The 18368-nt window shown below is 46.7% G+C and overlaps 5 non-coding genes across 5 annotated transcripts; 2 read left to right on the top strand and 3 right to left on the bottom strand.

The window, feature by feature from the left end:
• Nucleotides 1-7850: 7850 nt before the first annotated feature.
• On the bottom strand, nucleotides 7851-7924 carry TRNAN-GUU. The gene has a single exon. It is a non-coding gene; the product is annotated as a tRNA-Asn (tRNA).
• Nucleotides 7925-8640: 716 nt separating this feature from the next.
• Nucleotides 8641-8712, top strand: TRNAH-GUG. Its single transcript has one exon. It is a non-coding gene; the product is annotated as a tRNA-His (tRNA).
• Nucleotides 8713-10632: 1920 nt separating this feature from the next.
• On the bottom strand, nucleotides 10633-10799 carry LOC116658831. The gene has a single exon (XR_004314124.1). It is a non-coding gene; the product is annotated as a U1 spliceosomal RNA (small nuclear RNA).
• A 1587-nt stretch (nucleotides 10800-12386) lies between these two features.
• Nucleotides 12387-12460, top strand: TRNAN-GUU. The gene has a single exon. It is a non-coding gene; the product is annotated as a tRNA-Asn (tRNA).
• Nucleotides 12461-14349: 1889 nt separating this feature from the next.
• Nucleotides 14350-14422, bottom strand: TRNAV-CAC. The gene has a single exon. It is a non-coding gene; the product is annotated as a tRNA-Val (tRNA).
• Between the last annotated feature and the right edge of the window lie 3946 nt (nucleotides 14423-18368).

The following is an 18368-nucleotide window of genomic DNA, read 5'->3' on the forward strand; positions in this document are numbered from 1 at the left end:
TTCAGCTGAAGATTAAATTTCACAGTGTTTTATCCCATGTAGGGGGAAAAAGAGACTAATTCCCCCCCCCCCCACACACACACACTCTCTAACACACTGTAATTTTGATCTTGGAATTTTACTAATCTACTCTTCAACCTCCTTCTCAACAAAACTTCAATATATCCAAATCAAAGGAGAATTGATCTAGAAGAGGGGACAATAAAATAAGAGGTCCTACGTAGAGGGAGAACCAAGAAAATAGAATCTACTTAAGTCTGGCCAGATAACAACTCATGGATTCCTCTTAGTCTAACTCAAGTTCAAAATCTGGGGAGTCCCCTGGGTAGGTACAAACATGAAGTTTAAATTTGCTAACCCATATTCAAATTAGGAATTTGACAAATGCCGAAAATCAAGAAGAAACTGAGAGGAATCAAGGAATAAAATATACAGACACTGATTGGCCTCTTTTCTTTGGGGGCACATTATAACAGAACATAACATAGGTCAGAATAGGAAAGCCAAACAACTTGTCTTATTAAAACGATGGAGAACAAAGAAAATTTAGCCCAGTTTTCCTAGAAATCTCCTTCTTCTCCTTAAGGTGTGAGATGAGAGCCTTAGTGGAGTAAGTCCCATTTCTCTCTACATTCTTGCTGCAGTGAAGTTCACAGCAGGTTCCCTTGTGGAGAGCCCACTCTCCTAAACAGATGGAGTTACAAATGAAAACCCATGGCCACTCTCTCTCTCTCTCTCTCTCTCTCTCTCTCTCTCTCTCACACACACACACACACACACACACACACACACACACACACACACACACAATAAGGAGAAATAAGAACAGCAAGACCATCCAAGAATACTACTTGAGCTGCCAGAGTAATTCTTTTAAAAGTCAAGCTCAGGGAGCACAGATCAACATCTCACAAAAAGCTGTAGCAATGGGAGTTCCCCAAACTCTTTTTTTCTTCCCACAATGATATGCCATTCTCTCATGCTCCACTGATGGGATGGCCACACACCCTATATACCTTGGCTTTTCCTCTAAAAGTGCTAGTACTCTGAGGACATATTCTCTTCAAGGATAGAAATGCCTACCTTCTAGGAGATTAGACCCCTACTTGTTTTTACATATTACTCCTGAAGACTAAAGAAAGGAAATTCCTATATATTTAAGACCAGAGGTCTTGGCTCTGTTTTCCTTCCAGATAGTCACAGGGAATCTCACACTGAGACTAAAGCGGCCTAGAGTGCTGTTCTGAAATTTAGTAAAATCGGGGGGGGGGGGGGACACCAAGATGGTACACAGACAGATCTATTTTTACAAGTGAATGGAGAAGCTGTTTAGGTACATCAGTTTGTTCAAGAAGGCCACCAACATTTTTGAAAGAAAACGGACTCAGGGAGCACAGGCGATCCCTCAGGCAAGGAGGCTGCGACTTCGGAGAGGCCCTGGCTTAGGGTTCAGCTCCTCCCGGAAAGCGAGGTCCCTGGGGCCCCCTACACTCTGGCTTCGGGACCCCACACCCAACGCCGGGTCTCCAGTTCCACAACTAAGCGCCCTAGTCCAGGGGTCTGCCCCGCTGACTCCACAGCTGCCGGAAGCCGCGGGATCGGGGGGGGGGGGGGGGGGTAGGTGCGTCTAAGCCGCAGGTGACCCCGCCGCCCAGCAGCGCAGACGCCGCACCTCTGGTCTGCGAACCTCGCTCTCTCTTTTCCCACCGCCGGCGGTCAGCGTCTCGGCTCTGGGAACTGAGCAGTGCTTCGAATCCACCCCGGAACCCTAGGGCCCGCCCTCCGCTCCGCTCCGAGTGCGCCTGACCCGAGAGCTCCTACCTCTCAAGCACTTTCCTCGCCGCGCCTCCCGCGCGTCCTCGCGGGCAGAGGGGTTTCCTCGCGCTCCTGCCGCCGCCGCTGGTTCTACTCGTCTAATTTAAGCCCAATAGTTTCACTCCACTTTCACGTTCAGCAGGAAGCGTAGCACAGGCTGACGTCTCAGGCCGTTTGGCTGTTAGAAAATATCGAACATCAGCGCGTCCAAGCCATGCTTCCCGGTCTGTCCTGAATTCGTCTGGACATCAGGCCCCGCGGAAATCCGTGGACGGAAATCCGTGGACCACCCAGGCGCAGGCCGCGCACACCTCGCCGTTGCTCATCCCTCCCTCCTCCGTTGAGATTCTGCTTGAAGGACAGTTTTGTGTTAGCTTTTACAACGCCCGAAACTTCTTTCATTTGCCTTGTGTAATTTTCCTGTTTAACAGGTGGTGGAGTGCGAGGCTTAACCTAGGACGCGGACGAGGAGGTAAAGGCGGTTTTCACAGAAGGCCGGTGCCTGGAGGGGTTTTGAGATCAACCTCGCAGCCCACGGCCCGCCGGCAGAAAGCGATTCTCTTTGCTGAGAGACTTTAATGCAGTTCTCTGTCTCTGTCTCTGTCTCTGTCTCTGTCTCTGTCTCTGTCCCTCTCCCTGTCCCTCTCCCTCTCCCTCTCCCTCCCTCTCCCTCTCATTTCCTTTAGAAGTAAAACTTTGTAAGTTTGGAGGAAGACGTGCCATTGTCTCCTGCGGATGCTTTTCTTCCTGTCTTGGTGAGGTGCTCACCGCGTTTCCTTCACACCTGAAGTTCAAGCGCTCCGACCCTGAGGAAGACGCGGGCAGCTCGCTCGCGAGACCCCCAAGGCGGTGCTCTGCCTTGTCCTGCTTTGGCTCGAGATGCATCGAGGGTGCGACTGGACGGCGCCATCCTCCCCGGCGCCGGAGGACTGAGTCCCCAAAGAGCTTTGGGTCAGGACATTTCATGAGATTCCACCCCTCTTCTTTCCTCCCTCTAAGTACGAGTTTTCACCTCCCACGCCGAGTCAGAGGAAGGGATCCTCTGTCTTTCGGTCGCGTCCGGCCCGCCGCGGTCCCACGTGGGCAGGACGAGGGGGCAGTGGTCCTTTCTCCGACAGGGGCGGAAGGACAGCGGCGCCCGAGGGAGGGGCCACAAACACACAGGCGCGCTGCGCTGGGCTCCGCAAACCCTACAAGGCGGCCCACGGAGCTTCCCTGCAGCCCCAGCGGAAGGCGCGCGGGGCTCCAGACCCGGCGAGAGGAGCGCGCCCAGGGGCCCCGGCCCTGCGCCTGCCCTGGAGGACGCGCCCGGAAGAGGGACGGAGCCCAGGAGAAAGCGCAACGGCGGCCCACCCCCACGATCCGAGGTTCAAGGTGAGGGAGTCGCGCGTTAAACTGATTTCCCCGCCTTTATCGGGAGACTCGTTTGCCCAAATTCAGAGTCGCGAAAAGGAGGGATTGTGTAGGAAAAGTCCACATTTCACCGAGACGAAAACACGAAGTTCTAAGTAATTGGATGTGGGGTCTGAGGAAAACGCTGTGCCAGAGCCATCTCTGGGCCCGAACAGAGGGAAGGCGGGAGCTGGCACGACCTAAGGCGGGGAAAGGGCAGGCGGCGCAGCAGGTGGTAGGGGGGAAGACCCGGGATCCAGGTGTGGGCGCGAATCCTTGTTTCAAAGCATTTTCCATCCAGCCGTCCCAGTTTCTGCATTCACCAGGAGTCTTTTATGATGTTGGGGATCCCGAGATCTGACCCCAGGCGCCTCCCGTGCCGTCTCTACTGCTTCGGCCCTGACGACCTTCTCTGCACGCGCGGCCCGCCCCGCAAGGGCGCGACTCCAGGGCAGATCTCAGGTGCGACTGGGACTCGGGACTTGTCGGACATGGCGGGCCTCGCGGGAGCGTCCACTGTCCCGGAGCGCGCTCGGCCTTTCGTGTCGGGCTCAGTTGTAGGACAAAGCAGGGAGGGATCGTTCTTCGGGCAAAATTCTGTTTGAGGTTTGTGTGTCGGCTACTCGGAACAGGCCGGCGGGTGTAGCACATACTTATTTCAGGATTTCCTTGTGCCTATTTAAAAAAAAAGGCCCGCAGCTCCCTGGTAGTCTAGTGGCTAGCATTTGGCGCTTTCACCTCTGCGACCTAAGTTCGATTCCTGGTCAGGGAAGTATGAATATTTCCGGATCTCTGCACCCCGGTAACTTCACTTCATCTCTAGAACTGTGATGTTCAGATGCAGAAGATTCTCTGCACTGAATTCTTAAACTGGTGAGGTGAGGCCCCAGGGTCCAAGGCCTCTCCCAGACTGGAAGAGATGAGATGTGATGAGATGTGATGAACATATTGGCCAGCCACCGGCTTCCTCTCCTCTCTTCTCCCGGAAACCTATCGTCTCCCTCTCAGAGTGCCCATCTAAAGAGAATTTAGGACTTCAGTAACAATTACACCATTAAAAAACAGAAACAAAACAGAAACATACAAAAATTAGTAACAGCATATATTCTTCACCTAAGCGCACTAGTTAACATCTTCCCATATTTACTTTCTCACTGTCTCCATATACATGAGTTACTCTACATTTTGAGAGTAACTTGCAGACATCTCAACTCAAGATCACTGGTTAGGGGACTGTTGCTCCTTTCCTTTGGCAAGTCCCTCAAAACCAGCTTCTGCAGGACCTGTCCTCCAAGGTCATCAGAAGGTTTGTCCCCAAGTGAAGGTCCATTATCGCCTGGTTCTCTTCAGGCTGTGAAGAAGTTTCAGAAGGAGATTAATTTGGCCTTCCTCAATGGTGCAGGCAAGGCGCTCCCTGTGCTTGCAGGAACACGACTAGGTTGTCATTCCCCCAGCACTGGTTGCCCTCCAGACTCAGCTTGGTTTGTGGTGGGCAGTGAGTCTTGAGTCAGCCTGAGGGCTAGAACTGCTCAGCTTGGGAGAGACCCTTCAGTGAAGGACAACCGCCTCCTTGGTTTTGCCTAGCTCTCTGTGTCCTGCTAGCAACAAAAGAAAATTATTCACAACAAATAACTTTATTCACTTCCCCCTCCTGTCTCCCCTCTTCTCCTCTGGTAATCATTACTCTGTTCTCTGTATCTATGTGTTTGTTTTTGTATGGTTGGTTTGTTCATTCGTTTAAAAACATTTTTAGAGAATATTTCATGCATAGTGAAATCACATGTTATTTGTCTTTATTTATCTTATTTCACTTAGCAAAATACCCTCAAGTCTATCCATGGTGTAGGAAATGGCAAGATACTCCATTGTATATACATGCCACATCTTCTTTATCCTTTTATCTGTTGATCGGCACTTGGGTTGTTTCTGTATCTTGGCTATTATAAATTATGCTGATCAGTACAATGGAAATGTTACTTCCCTTTGGTGGAAGTGATGTACCTTATGGAATCAGAAGCGTCCTTCCAGCCAGTTTTGACTGCCATTTCTCCTCAGCCCCATGGTGAATGCAAGGGCTTTCAATTTTTACTACTCAGAGCTAACTTCACAGACACCAGCAGTGTCACTTCAAATTTCTCTTTGTAGGAAAAGCAAATATTCAAGTGTTAGTTTTCTAAGATTGTTTTCTACAAACAAACAAACAAACAAAAACACAAACCTGGAGTGGACAACAAATGCTCTTCTTTGGGTTGATTTGTATCCAGGGAACAAGCCTGCCGTAATTTAAACGATAGCACAATTCTCCATCTAGCTCCTGTATCTGAGAGAGAGGGCCAGGGGCTTGAAGAAGGACATACTCCAGGAGGGCAGGAATAAATGAAAATCTGATGAGAGGAAGCAGAAGGATGGTGAGGCAAGTGGGACAGAAAACTGTGGCCTCCAAGGTGATTCAAGTCTAGTTTTGTTGAGAAACCAGGAAGTACAACTACTTTACCTAATATGTGCAGGAGGGAGTAAAATGTGTGTTTGTGTGTAGGGGCACAAGAAAGTGGGATGGTAGCAGAGACCCAGTATGCTGAAGTCCCCAGTCATAAGTCTTTGTGGGGTGCCATTGTTCTACTGTGTTTAGCATTGTTGTAGTGACACCCTCGGTTAGCATTCAGATCATAAATGGAATGGTTACAGATTATCTGGAATTGGATCTTGGACTCGATTATAGTTGAAATTATTAATGACCCTAGTGTCGGTGAACACTGTCAGTCCATGACATGCAGCAGCAAAACATTTTCCCGAATCACCTTCTGTATATACCTGTATATAGGTTTCCACAGAAGGCAAGGGTTAGAATGGCCAAATAGTTGCTGACATAGAACATTTTAGTCAAGATATGAGTATGATGGGTTGAATAACTGCATGTAAACAGGAGGAATTGGGGAAACAAAATGATGAGCTCAAAGTTCTAAGATCCTAGCTCAAGATTTAGGTTAGGGAACTGAAAGCTTCTATTTTTATCTTATTTTTTAAAAAAACAAACAGACACAAACTTAATACCTTGTTTAATAGTATAAGTCTAGACCTGCGTTCTGCAAAGGAAATCTAAATTGAATTCTCAACATCACAGGATCTGTTATGTTCAAGTCAGGACATTTATTAAGAAGGACTGGTATCATTGGGATGGGGTTGTATGGGCAGATTCTGATGAAACTGGGGCTCTTGAAATCCTAAACTGCACCGAGCCTCAGGTTACTTGAGAAGCAGCCCTTCCTCCCTTGTTTGAAGAGGTTACCTGAAGTAGGTTACCTCCACTTACCTAAAGAAGCTCTAAGGTCTCCCTCTGAGGTTAAAGTAGTTGACTTACATGGGTCTGCTGATCCTCCTCAGGACCTCCTGCTACCATGTACCACAGCTTTAGACCCACAAGCAGACTCATTTGGGGGAAACAATGACAGAAAACTTTCCGTTTATAATGAAGAGTATAAACCACTGACCCAAGGAGTCAAACGAACCCCAAGCACGGTAAATATGAAGAAAACCGCACCTAGTCACATAATAATTAAATTGCTCATATCAATTGGAGAAAAAAAATCACAAAAGCAGCCAGAGGAATAAGACATAAGATTTAAGAAATATCAGATTTCTCATCTGAAGCACTGCAAGTGAAAAGGACAGTGGAGAAACATCTTTAAAGGACTGAGGGAATAAAAGTTAACATAGAATTCTATGCCTCTTCCCCTCAAAAAAGTCTTTGAAGAAATGTTGAAAGACTTAGTTACCGGGAGACCCACACCACAAGAAAGGTTAAAGGAGTCCTCCCCACAAAAGAAAACTCACACCAGATGGAATTCTGGATGCACAAAAAGGAATGAAGGGCAGGGGACATGGAATCTACATGAGATAATATGTAAGATTTTTTCTTGTTAATTAAATCTCTTTTAAAACATGGGACACTAAGCAAAAGTAATAACCTTGGATTGTGGGGTTTATAACACGCAAAATAAAATGCATGACAATAGCATAAAGGCAGGCAGGGGAGACATGTGAACACCTATGGCATTGCTTGAAGGCAGATTGTGAGTTACAGACGTGTGCTACAAAGGCTAAAGCAGTCGCTGAAATAACAGAGAATTCCATCGACTGCTGAAAACCTTCATTGGCATATTATAGCTAATAAGCCAACCAAGGTGAGAAAATGGACCATATGTACAAAACCATGTAAACTCCTTCATAGAATGAACAATTGCCCTTTGGGCACGCTACCCAGAGACATGTGTACAAGAATCATGACTGTAGTATTATTTGTAGTAACAAAGGTATAGAAGTCAATTAATTTCATATATATAAAGGGTTAAACAATGGATGAAACTTCACTGAAACTCGTTTCTAGTCGAAAGTTGAAGCTTCAACTGGGGTTGAAGCCGGAGGTAACACTCCATTCTTTCGAGGAATCCTGGACCGCAAGTGCCTGTTTCCCTGCAGAGCTCTCCTGGGAGGATCAGCGATGGTCTCGGCTTAGGTTCTCTTGTTGTGGACAAGACACAGATGACAAGGCAGGCAATGGAGGCTTCCATTCAGGGTTAGATGAAAGGACGTGCAGCCCAGAAACATAGCAAACCGTTGAATCAGGTCCTAAAAAAGCCGAGGCACGTCCCTGGGTGGGCTCGAACCACCAACCTTTCGGTTAACAGCCGAACGCGCTAACCGATTGCGCCACAGAGACACACAAGGACAGTCCCCCCTCCCCTCCCCCTTCGCAATGAAGAGCAAGCTCTCCTTCCACGCTGGGCTGAGCCACTCGTCCTTCTCAGGACCGCGGCGCCCTTTCCAAAGCCTCGGAAAACCGGAGAAGTGGAGTCGACGCGGCCTGTTGGTCCGGTGGGAACGTGCTTTGGGCGATTCCGAAGGCAGAGGGGCAGCCGAGCGTCCCCGAAGCGCCTGGCTCCACATCTGCTTCAGATGCCAGCGCCCGGGAGACGCCCGGGACCGCGACCTCCAGACCTGAGACGAGTGGGGCCGGAGGGAAGCCGAGCGCCGGGTGGGCTCCATGATGCTCCTCTGGGTTCTTTGCTCCACCTTCACCCGACTGTCCGCGCCGCAGGCGCTGCCCTTACTCTACACAGCAGCGGTCGGTGGGGCGGGAAGGGAAAGGGGATGGGGAAGGTTGGTCAAAAGAGGAAATATTAAGAGGAGGGGGGAAAGCAGGGGCGAACAGGACAAAGCAAAGATAATTCCCAGGAGACCTGTGCAGAGAGGCACAGCCTGGATGCAGGGGAGATGAGAAATACATCAGAATGAGGAGGGAATAACGAAGGGAGGACCTAAAAGAAACGGACTCCTACCTGCTGTTGTCCAGCAAGAAAGCAACGCAGTAACTGGAATGGGTTTCTGTCAAAATTAGTAGAGCAAAGCAATTTCCTGTCGCCGGGTCTGTGGCGCGCCGTGATCGTATAGTGGTTAGTACTCTGCGTTGTGGCCGCAGCAACCTCGGTTCGAATCCGAGTCACGGCAGTGTTTCCCTTTTGCACTTACAACCGCATAGACTGCGCAGCACCTCTCGCTGGCCATGAAGTGCAGTAAGCTCAGGAGGAGGGAGGGCAACCCAACGGAGCACTAGGTTGAAGCTCTCTGCACGTGCTCTAGGTCCCACCATTTAAGAGAGAATATCTCAAGGTCAGGTTCAATCTCTAAATGAGCGTTGTGTGTACCTTCCACAAAGGAAATGGTCATCATATAAGGATCTTTTTTTTTTTTTTTCTCTTCTGGGTGGATATATTTCAAACATCAGTGAGGCCTTTTCACACAAAAATAGAACAGACTTTAAATAGTTGATAGTGTACTCCAGTCTGGTCATTGTCTAAACCAGACTCTCGGACATCCGACTGCCAATTTTTAAACTAAAAGCAAATTATTACGGTGTGTTTACCAGAACAAAATGCACAAATCATTAATGGGTGGCTATTTGAATATTGAAATGTGTGATCATCACCAGGATCAAGGTATAGATCAAGGCATTTTTGGCATCCAAGCATGGCCCTTTGATACACTTTCCAGGTAATGCCCATCCATGCCCTGCTACTTTACACTATTCTGATGTTTACCCCGCAAATTAGGCTTATCCTTTCCTCAAGTTCATGTGAAAGAATACACAATTTTCTATCTAGCTGTTATCAAGCAACATTGTATTTTTGATATATATGTATGTACATATATGTACGTATCGCACTAAAGTAAAACTACACTACAAATGATGGACATTTGGATAATTTCAAACTACAGCATTGGGAAAGGCTCATATGAATACCTTTCTACTATAATTTGTGGATATGAGACGACTGTCCATTAAAAGTAAGGGCGCCATGGATAGGAATTTGGCAAGGAAAGCAAAAGCAGTGTCCTTCTATCCTAAAGACGCTAAAGAGGAGGCGTAGGGGAGCAGTGAGACAAGTCAGAAGAAAGTAGAGTTTTTACTGCCACTGAAGGACATATCCTCTTTCATCATTTCTCTGCTCTCCAAGGTTCCCTGAGGGAAGGATGGGTCAATGGAAACATCACTCCAAAGTGGTTCAGTGTATAAATTCTGGGCTCTACTGGAGCACTTTCTGGGCATCTCCTCTGGGTAATATTCAACCCTGCAGGATTTCCTTTTGTTCCCTGAGGAGCAGTGGGAGAGATGCCAACTTGGCCAGTGACTCAGGGCCCTCGAGGAGAAGTGATAATTCCAGGCCCTCATTTCTGCCAAGAGAACCAACAAAGCAAGGGGTTGCTTCCGGCCACCACAAGTTCTCTGTCCTCCAGTTGTTAGAAAACATTGATTCAACTCCCTCCCCAAGCACTTGAGAGGTGTTGGGACATTTCTGCTTGTTGGGAGGGGGACATACTATCTTGAAGGACACCACTGGGATGCAAGAGGGGAAGCCAGATGAGAGGCCATGGAGCTGGCTAGGCCTGGAACAGAAAGGGCATGCTTGCCCCAGGAGCCTCCTTGTGAAGGCAGGGTCTCGGGGCCCATGTTCCTGGAAGGGGTGCCTCCTTCAGACCTGGCCCCAAAGGGACAGTGGAGCTCAAGGGTTGAGCATGAGGCCTTTGGGTGACATCCCTTATGTTTTCCCACCATCCCAGTCCTGTGGCTTCTCTCCTGCTGGTGCTTGTCAGCCAGCCTGCAGGGCTCCCCAGACCAGTGCCTAATCCAATGAGCAGATACTGCGCCCAAACACAAACTGATAAACTGGAGGTATGGCAAAAAAAAAAAAAAAAAAAGTGTGACCCATCCATACTTTGGTCAGGAATAGGAGGGCCAGGATATGCGGGTGTACACCCAAATTCCCAAGCATTGGAGCCAGAGATGTGGCGGGCCTCTCACCCTGAGCAGGCAGAGCACAGCTGAGACATCACGCAAGAGATGTCGTCACCACGAACCGAGGAATATCATGAGAGAGTGGGAACCCAAACCCCACTGACACCAATTCCGCAGTCGAATTTCCCTCTCAAACGTGGAGAAATTGCAGGGGTCAGCACTTCACAAGTGTGATGGACAAGCCTGATGCCCTGGGGAATGCACCTTCAAGATCATGGCATCTCTCCTGCCAGGCAACTGTGAACACGTACCCACCCAGGCACAGTGCAGCCTCTTAGCCCACCAAGGTTCACTCAAGGTCACCACCCTCCACTCCACTCATCCTTCGCCATTTTTAAACCACGCTCCCCAAAGGAATTAAAGCAAATACCCTCCAGATCGCTCCCTCCGCAACACAAATGTCTGTTAATTCATTTGAATCTCAATAGCAGGCAATAGTAATCTATGGCAATAGATCTCAGAATAGTAATTAACTAAGCAGGATAGGGCACGAAATGCCTGGAAAGGGATTCAACAGACATTTCTGGGAGGATGGCAGTTTTCTCTAACTCGATCTGGGTAATGATTGCATTTGCCCAGACTCAACAAACTGTGCATTAAAGATGTGTGCTTTTAACTATGTGAACTAGAGTTCAATGATTTGCTATTCCCATAAAAAAAAAAAAAATCACTGGACGGTGGATGGAGACAAGCTGATATAGACCATGACAACTAGTTCGCATTTTATTGTAAACGCATTAAAAACTCATTCTCCTTTAGTGTAAAAAACTCTCCCTGATACTTGAATTATCTCTACTAGAAAAACGGCTATGACCCCACTATTTCTTTAGAGGAAGCTACAGACAAGGCTCCTTGAGAGACTGTATTTCACCCTTAGGGACTTTTTCTGCTCAATAGCGAGACAAGGAATCGACCTAGATTTCGCTTTGAACGGCTGTCCACAGATTTGTGCACTGTGGGGGTCATTTCTCTTTTGACTGCATCGTGCTGTGGGGCCAGAGGTACGCTCTGCTCTCTGACCGCTGCTAGGGGGAGTAGCTCCTGCTGGCATTAAAAGCAGTCGAATGACCGATCAGAGACCTAAGTACCCTGCTGTGGTTTGGGTCTGACCCAAGTTGCGGTAGCCGCAACGCACCAATAACCACTGTCCGCTCACGATGCATCGCGGTCCTGGGAGTAATTTATATATATATATTCACAGTATTTTTGCCGTTTAATTCTTGGCCATCTACATGCTCGTGCTTTACTCTCTTCCGTGCTATTTTCCGATTCTTCCTCCTCATTCTGCTACATAATAAAAACAATTTTCATCTCTCAGGATCTGGCCCGAGCTTCCTCACAGGCTTCCAGTAAGGTCTCTCCTCCATGCCTCTGCTTTCTCTCGCTCTTTTTCACGTTTCCTTTTTTGACTTGATCTCTTTCCCGCTGCAGCCAACCGACCACACCTACTAAACTGTTGCCCCGCCGCACAGGCGGTCGGGTCGAAGGCGGAGCAAACCTGGAGGCATTACGGAGCCCACTGGGAGTTCAACTTCCCTTGGGTTCCGCTGGGCTCAGGCCCAGGTGATCGCGGTCCCGGGCGTCTCCGGGCGCTGGCATCTGAAGCAGGCGTGGAGCAAGGCGCGGTGGCGACCCTCGGCTGCCCTTCTGCCTTCGGAATCGCCCAACTCACGGCTTTCCCACCGGACGAACACGCTGAGTCGACTCCGCCTCTCGGATTTTGTGGGCTTTAGAGCCGGCACCGCGGTCCTGAGAAAGACGAGTGGCTCCGCCTCGCGTGGAAGGAGAGCTTGCTCTCCGCGGGGATGAAGAGAAGCACTCCGTGTGTGTCTCTGTGGCGCAATCGGTTAGCGCGTTCGGCTGTTAACCGAAAGGTTGGTGGTTCGAGCCCACCCAGGGACGTCCACGGCCGGCCTTTTTAGCGCTGAAAGGATTCGCGATTATTTCTGTCTTCATTACTCATAATCACCTATGTCTTGTCCACGAGGGAACCTATGCCAAGAGAACTCTGAAGGAATCTAGGGTTCCTCGAAAGAGTGGAGGCATGATGGTGCTCCTTACCCTCTGGGTCCATTTTAGTGATACTCAAGATGACCCAAGACCCCACAGCCCACTCCTCCAGACTCCTCTGGAGGGCCGCTGGGGCTTGGGGATGACAGCCTGGTCGTGTTCCTAAAAGCATAAGGGGTGCCTCGCTTGCTTTATCGGGAAGAGCCGAATAAAACTCCTCCGGAGGCTTCTTTACAGCCTGAAGAGGACGACTGTCAGGTTCCTGAAGGGTCAAGAGGGGCCTCCTCGCGAGGACAAAGCCTTCCCGTGTTCTTGGAGGACAGGTCCCGCCGAAGCTGGTTTGGAGGGACACGCCAAAGAAAGGAGCAACGACAGTCGCCTAATCAGTGATCTTGAGTTGTGAGATGTCTGCGCTTACCCTCAAGGAGTGTCGCAATTCTTACACAAAAGGAGAGGAGAGAGTGAGAAAACAAACGCGGGAAAATGTTAACTGTGCTTTCGGTACAGACTATACGACGTTAGTACATTAAAAATTTTGTATGTTGCAAATATTTTATGGTTTTGTTTTCTTACCGAGTTTTTGGAACGAAAGTCCCAGGTTACAGGTGGATGAAAGCTCTGTAAACGAGACATCAGGTTTCTGAGATGAAGGCAGAAAGACGGGAGGCCACCCCCCGCTCTGGCTGTTCATCACACTTCCGTTCCTCCAGCCTGGGCGATGCCAAGGATCTTGAGGCAAGACCTCAACTACCTTTAGGGAATCAGTGCAGAGATTCATCTGCATCTGAATCTTGCGGCAAAAGCCAACTATGCGGTTGGAAAGTCCCGCAAGCAAAGACCCACTGTGAAAAAGACTTCCCTGACCGGGCCGTGGCGGTGAAAGCGCCGAATCCTAGCCACTAGACCACCAGGGAAACACGCCGGAACCCCGCTTGGCCTCTACATGTGAAAATTATGAAAGATCAGCTTTCAGAGAAAGGCAAACTAGAAAAAGAGGCAATTCCTAGCGGCCCAGGGCTGAATGCTGCTGTGCAGTGCTCCCAGTCCTTGCCCTGTTGCTCACCACCCTTACCTCTCCCGGCATGAGCGACACTTCGGGCTCTGAGGCCAGGCCACAAGGTAACCGGCCTGAATGCCATCCTGGTCTAGCTTTAGTCCTGCGTGCGGCAGAGCCAAGGACAAACTCCCATTGCCCTTATAAGTCAGGTGCCAAATGGACTCTCAGCGGGTGATGAACGGATCCGTTTACTTGCTAATCTCTGACCTGAATCCACGGTCTCTCCTCCTAATGGCACGGGTACCGGCTCTTTTTCCTGCCATGTCAGCTCAATTCGAGGAGCCTAAGTTCTTTCTCTACCTGTCTTTGGCTCCAGCCCCAGGTGCGGAATCGGGTTCGTTCTCTTGTTAGGCAAATCAACGTGTTCTGCAGGTGTGCTGAGGTGTGGGAAAGCCAGCTGTGCTTCAAAGGGATGAAGTTCTTGGTTTTCGGAGACATAACACGTGTCAGCGTGTAGAGGGATTTAGAAAAGAAGCTAAGAGGATTTGCGGGTGTAAACGTAACCTGAAGACTTGTCCTGAGCCCTCAGAGTAACTGCTTGTGTCCCGGTGTCCAAAGTGACTCAGGCAAAGGAGGCCTAGTTCCTAGTGCTGAGAAGGCCCTTTTTCAGGTAGTAACGGAACTCCTCCTGTGTATATCGGAGATCGACAAGGCAGCTGCGCCCCCTGCCACACCCCGTTTTGGTTTTTTAAATGTATATGTGTAACTCAGAAAAACTTCAGAATGTTCCCGCCCGGCTTCGAACCGGGGACCTTTCGCGTGTGAGGCGAACGTGATAACCACTACACTACGGAAACCAGCCGCGAAGCCCAGCTTGACGGTATGTCCAGGAAACCGTAGGTCCTGCTGTCACTAATCTGGCCACCGACTCTTTAAACTGAATAACCCTAGCAACACCAGCGATGGATCCGTCAGGGAAGGAGACGGCGGCTCCTGAGAGGCCCTGGCGTTGGGTTCTGAGTCTCCCTCAAAGCGAGGACCGTGGAGCTCCCCAGAGTTTGACTTCAGGACCCGCCACAGCTTGACTTGGGGACCCGCGTCCTACGCAGGGTCTCCAGGTCCAAAGCTAAGCGCCGGAGGGCAAGGGTCGCCTCCGCTGACTCCCCAGCTCACAGAGGCTGCGGGAGCCGGAGGGTTAGGTGCGTCTGAGCCCCAGGAGACGCCGCACCCAGCAGTGTGGACGCCGCCCCTACCTGGCTGCGGACCCGCGCTGCGGTGGCCCTTTTCACCGCACCAGCGGTCAGAGCTCTCGGCTCTCGGAAATGATCTGTGCTTTGAATCCACGGAACTGTAGGACCCGTTCTCCTCCTTCCTCCCCTCTGCGCTGGACCTTCGCCTTCTTTCCTCGCAAGCCCTTTTGCCTCAGGTATCAAAGGGGATCGTTCTGATGTCCACTAGGCAAAAGGACTTCCTCTGGTTTCCGCCTCTGTCGCTTCATCTTTTCGAATCAATTTCAGTCCAATATTTTAATCACGTATTTATGTTTTAGCCAGTATCGTAGCAAAGGCTATGTCATAGGCATTTGGCAGTTTTAAAATATCCGATGAACATACAACGTATAAAAACTTGTGAGAAACACCTAAATCAGTGCTGACAGGGGAGTTTAAAGCCCTAAGTTAAATTTCTAATACATTAGAAAAGAAGAGAATTTTTAAATCAGTAACTCAAGTTCCCACAGCAAGAAACAAAACAAAACAAAACAAAACAGAACAAAAGAAGGAAAGAAATAAAAATGAAAAGTGAAAGAAATCCAAAGCAAACAGAAGAAAGAAAATAATACAAAGCAGAAATTAATGACATTGAAAACAAAAAGCAATGGATGAAATCAATAAAATAAAAGCCGATTCGTTGAAGAGGTCAATAATCCTGACAAAGGACAAAAGACACACAAGTAATTAGTATCAGGAATGAACAGAGACTACAGTCACCACAGATTTTTCAGATATCAAAAGGATAAGGGAATATTAGGAAAAACTCTACACAAATAAATTTGACTGCTTAGACGAAATGGACAAATTCCTTAGAAGTACAAACCACTACAACTCACTAAATATGAAGGTTGATACTTTGAATAACTCTATAACTGTTCAGGAAAGTCTACTTGTAACTTAAATATCCCAAGGAAAGAAATTCTGGACCCAGATGGTTGCACTGGAAAATTCTACAAAAAGTTAAAAGAAGAATGAATATCAATTCTACATAATCTCTTCTAGAAATCAGAAGAGTACGGAACACTTCTCAATTCATTCTATGAAGCATCTACTACCCTGACACCAGAACCAGGGGCAAAAATTTTCAAAAAGAAAGCTACAGCTATCTTACATAAATATAAAAATATTCTAATATCCTACACATTCCGCATGAACGTAGATGAAAAAAATCTTAACAAATATTAACAAATAGAATTCAGCAATATGTTCAGAGAACCAGGCACCATGATCAAGAGGGGTTTACACTAGAGCTACAAGACTGGTTCAATATTCAAAGAAAATCAAAGCGTTTCAATGCTCACAGCTATCATCATACTCAGTGGTGCAAACATGAAAACTTTTCCTCCAAGATTAGGAACAAGATGAGGATACCCACTCTCACCACTTTTATTCAACGTGTTATTGGAAGTCCTTGCCATAGCAATTAGACAAGGAAAAGAAATACAATCTTCCAAATTGGAAAGGAAAAAATAAAACTGTCATTGTTTGCAGACAAGATGATATTTTATATTTAAAAAACCCTAAAGACTCTATTAAAAAGCCGTTAGAACGAATCAATGAATTCAGTAAAGTTGCAACATACAATCACAACACAAATAATACAATACAATTTTAAAAATCTGTTGTGTTTCTATACACTAGCAGCAAAAAATCAGGAAGAGACATTGAGAAAATAATCTCATTTATAATTGTATCAAAAATACTAAAATACCCAGGAATAAATTTAACCAAAGAGGGGAAAGACCTGTGCACTGAAAACTATAAGACACTGATGAGAGAAACTGAAGAAAACAAATAAGTGAAAAGATATTCATGCTCATGGACTGGAAGAATTAATATTGTTAAAATATCAATATCATCCAAAGCAATCTACAAATTCAATGCAAACCCTTTAAAAATTCCAATGGCATGTTTTTGTTTTTGTTTTCTTTTTCCTTTTTTTCTTTTTCTTTTTTTTTACAGAAACAGAACAAACAAAACTAAAATTTGTATGGAACCACAAAAGCACCCAAATACCCAAAGCAATCTTAGAGTAGTAAGAACAAAGCTGGAGGCATCTTGCCCTCTGATTTCAAACCATGTTACAAAACTATGGTAATCAAAATGGTATGGTACTGGCATAAAAACAGAAATATAGATCAACGGAACAAAATAGAGAGCCCAGAAATAAACCCACAGATATATGGTCAATTAATTGATGACAAAACAGCCAAAAATATACAATGGAGAAAGGACAGTCTCCTCAATAAATGATGTTGGGAAAATTGAAAAGCCACATGCAAAAGAATGAAACTGGACCACTCTCTTAAATCACTCACGAAAATTAATTCAAAAGGAATTAAACACTTGAAAGGAAGACCTGAAACCATAAAATTCCTTAAAAGAAAACATAGATGGCAAGCTCCTTGACATCAGCCTTGGCAATAATTTTTTGAATTTGACACCAAAAGCGATGGCAACATAAGCAAAAATAAACAAGTGAAACTACAGCACACTAAAAAGCTTCTGCACAGCAAAGGAAACCATCGATAAAATCAAAAGATAACTTACCAAACAGAGAAAATATTTGAAAATCATGTATCGGATGAGATTAATATCCACAATATATAAACAGCTTATATAATTCAATAGCAAAAAAGAAATCCAAGTAATAATAGGCAGAGAATATGAATGGACATTTTTCCAGAGAAGACATATAGATGGCCAACAAGTGCATGAAACGGTGCTCAATATCACTAATCATCAGCGAAATGCAAATTAAAATCACAATCGGGTATTACCTCACACCTGTTAGAATGGCTGTTATCAAGAAGACAAGAAATAACGGCTTGCTTCCTGATAGGATGCACAAGTACTATGTGCTCGTCTTTCCAAAAATGTTTAGTTGGATCAGCACGTAGGACCCTGAGCAAGATGACTAGCCTGTCCTCTTCAGAAATTCAATGACATCAAAAGTGACAAAAACAAAGAAGTTGGGAGAGAGTTCCAGGTAATGAGGACTAAAGTACAACTCAGGAATTTTAATTGGAACATGGGGAAACATCAGTACCACAACACAAACACTTAATTCTTAATCTCTCTCCCATATGTATGTATAATATGGATGTGTATGTTAAAGGCATCTATATTTACATACCTACACATGTATATATGCATTATAGACATGATGTTTTTTAAACAATGGGGGAATTTACATATGGAGCTTATGTTAGATAATACTGTTGAATTAAGAGTACTGTCCTTAGATTCAACAATTGAATTGTATTCTGGTTATACAGGCTAATGCCCTTAATATCAGGAAATAGACGCTGAAGTGTTTAGGGCTGAAGTGGGCTTTTTGTCTTCATTTACTAAAGCAATATGAATGGTGTGTGGGTGCCTGCAGACAGAGGAAAGGAGCAAATGTATGTTAATTGTTGAATTGAGATGAACAGAATCGAGGTGTTCATTGTGTAGTTCTTTCAAATTTTCTGTAGGTTTGAAAATATTCAAATTAAATAATTGTCACGGGAAATTACTGTAAAACACAGGA

The sequence above is a fragment of the Camelus ferus genome, chromosome 21 (assembly GCF_009834535.1).
Source record: "Camelus ferus isolate YT-003-E chromosome 21, BCGSAC_Cfer_1.0, whole genome shotgun sequence".
Taxonomy (NCBI): Eukaryota; Metazoa; Chordata; class Mammalia; order Artiodactyla; family Camelidae; genus Camelus; species Camelus ferus.